Here is a 3,983-nt window from a genome sequence, read left to right as displayed (position 1 = left end):
AGAAGGAAAGAAAGAAAGAAAGAAAGAAAGAAAGAAAGAAAGAAAGAAAGAAAGAAAGAAAGAAAGAAAGAAAGAAATTAGCCATCATTCATATCATTGTTCTTGCTATATATGTTTTTATTTTTTTGGCTGTTTTTAAGATGTTCTCTTTCTGTTTATGTTTGATCAATTTGGCTGTCATTTGTCTAGGAGTGGCTTTCTCTGTATTTATCTTGCATGAGACTTGTTGAACTTCTTAGAGCCATGTGTTCATGTTTTCATCCAATTTGTAAAGTTCCAGTCATTATTTCTTGAAGCATTGTTTTTGCCTGATTCTCTCTCTCTCTTTCCCTTCTAAGACTGTAATTACACGTATGTTACAAACTTGATATTAAAAGAAAGAAGAAAACTATATTGTAGTAAAGTTGGTTTCTTTCAGCTGGATCCAATCTGCTTTGCAAAATTCCTGCAAGCAAAAACAGCATCTTGCTCACACTAATCTATAGGACACCTCAAAGTATACTCCTTGTGAACGAAAACTGCTTTCTGGAGGTGTCCTCTATACTGGTGGAGGGTAGAGCCTGGGAAACATGGAAAAAGCAAAGAAGTTGACAACGTCAAGGACATAACAGTGCCTCAGATATTTTCTCAGGTCAGTAGCAGTCACTTTCCATATTCAGCCTAAAAGAGAGGCTATGTGAGGAAGGTGAATTTGGAATATAAATGCAAAGAAGTTATATATATATATACATACACACACATAAGTTATATATATATACACACACACACATAAGTTATATATATATATATATATATATATATACACACATACATTTTTTTCAGTGGGTCACATGAAAATTCAAGAATGACATTGTTCTTCTGAAAGTGATTTCAGGGTTCCATGCATCTTATTGGCATTTGGATACACAGTTAAGCAGTAGTGTGCTGGTAAGAGGGTCCTTTGGGGGAAAATCTGTGGCACTTGCTGAGTTTCATGATGCAAATAGTGCCACCATGGCCAATTACAAGCTCCACCATGACATCACTGAGCATGGGTGGAAACAGCCATGAAGAGTCAGTTCTCTTGAGCCAGTGCAAGCTGACTCCAGCACGCCGAGCTGCAGGATTGTGTTTAGGGCTAATAGCTATTGGCAAATTCAACACTTGTTGAAAATAGACATCATCGAGTTCTAGAATCCACTGCCTGTTGCTCTATGGCCTTCATTTTGATCATTGTTTCTCCAGCTTTTTGAAGCAGCTCAGTACATCTCACCACTGTGGACCCCAGACCCTTTGACTTAATGAAGACTGATGTCTTCATTAGATTTTGAAAAGGAATGCTTGAACATTTTATTACCTGGTTGCTGGTGTCTAGTACTCTCTGTTCCATTGCCCATCTCCCCCACCTCCTGTGACACATTCCTGAAAGTGCTCCAGGAAAAAAATGTTACAGACTTGGCAGATCAGCCTTTTTCTGATTGTGCAATGTCCTTCCTGAGAAACCCCATTCTCCAAAGGCAGTCATTCTGAAACAAGAGCTAGAAATGGGGGTCCAGGCCACCCCCTGGGATGGCAGAATAAGAGGCCAAGTGGTAGTGGACTGGGACAGACCAAATCTATAGGAAATGGCATCCATGTGTGTCTCACCAGTTTTATGGATGTAGAATAAATGTCAAAGAGTTCATTGGAAGGAAGAAAGGGACAAAATACTTCACTTTCATTTACATTATATTTTGCCCCTTACAAAGCGACTTCATAAACATTATCTCATTTGCTCATCACAAGAGACTGATGAGACACACTAATATTGTGAATATAATAAATCAATAATGTAACATATTATTGTGTATTAAGAATTATAATATAAGTATTTAGTATATTATATAAAACAATATATTAATATGTGATTATACATGTGACTACATATATGTAAATATATGTGATATATAGTATAGGTAAGATAACACAATAAATGTTAATATAATAAATATTAATATTTATTTTCTGTCTACAGATGAAGACACTGAGACTTGGGGAAAATAAGTGATTTGGTTAGGGTAACACATGTGTTAATGACAGGGGAGGAACTTGAAGTCTATCTGATTCTAGTCTAAAGCTCTCTCCATATCAGACTGATGCATGTGTGGGTGTATGTGGTGATTCAAGAGGGTTTCTATCAGTCCTGATTATTTAATCACACTAGGTGGATTACAAATTACCAAAACTTTCAAACAAGGTGGAAATTATGCTACTCTTAAGAAGCTTCAGGGGGGCATGCCCAAATTGGCCGAATAGGAAGAGCGCCAGCCTCTAGCTCCCAGCATGAGTGACACAGAAGATGGGTGCTTTCTGTATTTTCAACTGAGGTACTGGGTTCATCTCACTGGGGCATGTCGGACAGTTGATGCTGGTCCACAGGTGCAGCCCGATCAGCGAGAGCTGAAGCAGGGCATGGCATCGCCTCACCTGGGAAGCACAAAGGGGAAGGGAATTCCTTTTCCTAGCCAAAGGAAATTGAGACACACAACACCTGGAAAATAAGGTAACTCCCACCCTAATACTGTGCTTTACCAAGGGTCTTAGCAAACAGCACATATCCCACACCTGGCCCAGAGGGCCCCACGCCCACGGAGCCTCCCTCATTGCTAGCACAGCAGTCTGAGATCTAACTGCAAGGCGGCAGCGAGGCTTGGGGAGGGGCACCCACCATTGCTGAGGCTTAAGTAGGTAAAGAAAGCTGCCTGGAAGCTTGAATTGGGTGGATCCCACCACAGCTCAAGGAGGCTGGCCTGCCTCTGTAGACTGCTCCTCTGGGGACAGGGCATAGCTAAACAAAAAGCAGCAGAAACCTCAGCAGAGGTAAATGCCCCTGTCTGACAGCTTTGAAGAGAGCAGTGGATCTCCCAGCACAGAGGTTGAGATCTGAGAACAGACAGACTGCCTGTTCAGTGGGTCCCTGACCCCTGAGTAGCCTAACTGGGAGATATCCCCCACTAGGTGTAGACCAACACCTCACACCTCACATGGCAGGGTATACCCCTGAGATGAAGCTTCCAGAGCAAGAATCAGAAAACAACACTCGCTGTGCAGCAATATTCTATCTCCTGCAGCCTCCGCTGCTGATACCCAGGCAAACAGGGTCTGGAGTGGAGCTCAAGCAAACTCCAACAGACCTACAGCTAAGGGTCCTGATTGTTAGAAGGAAAACTAACAAACAGAAAGGACACCCACACCAAAACTGCACCAGTATGTCACCATCATCAAAGATCAAAAGTAGATAAAACCACAAAGATGGGGAAAAAGCAGTGCAGAAAAGCTGGAAATTCAAAAAATCAGGGCACATCTCCCCCTCCAAAGGAATGTAGCTCAAGGCCAGCAACGGAACAAAGCTGGACAGAGAATGACTTTGACGAGTTGAGAGAAGAAGGCATCAGTCGATCAAACTTCTTAGAGCCAAAGGAGGAATTACGTACCCAGCTCAAAGAAACTAAAAACCTTGAAAAAAGAATGGATGAATGGATAACTAGAATAATCAATGCAGAGAAGACCTTAAAAGAACTGATAGAGATGAAAACCATAACATGAGAACTATGTGACAAATGCACAAGCTTCAGTAATCGACTCGATCAACTGGAAGAAAGAGTATCAGCGATTGAAGATCAAATGAATGAAATGAAGTGAGAAGAGAAGTGTAGAGAAAAAAGAGTGAAAAGAAATGAACAAAGCCTCCAAGAAATATGGGATTATGTGAAAAGACCAAATCTACGTCTGATTGGTGTGCCTGAAAGTGACGGGGAAAATGGAACCAAGTTGGAAAACACTCTGCAGGATATCATCCAGGAGAACTTCCTCAACCTAGTAAGGCAGGTCAACATTCAAATTCAGGAAATACAGAGAACGCCACAAAGGTACTCCTCGAGAAGAGCAACTCCAAGACACGTAATTGTCAGATTCACCAAAGTTGAAATGAAGGAAAAAATGTTAAGGGCAGCCAGAGAGAAAGG

This window comes from Colobus angolensis, unplaced genomic scaffold (genome assembly GCF_000951035.1).
Source record: "Colobus angolensis palliatus isolate OR3802 unplaced genomic scaffold, Cang.pa_1.0 Scaffold566, whole genome shotgun sequence".
Classification (NCBI taxonomy): Eukaryota; Metazoa; Chordata; class Mammalia; order Primates; family Cercopithecidae; genus Colobus; species Colobus angolensis.
The sequence above is the reverse complement of the archived record's forward strand: the minus strand, read 5'-3'. Positions refer to the sequence as shown.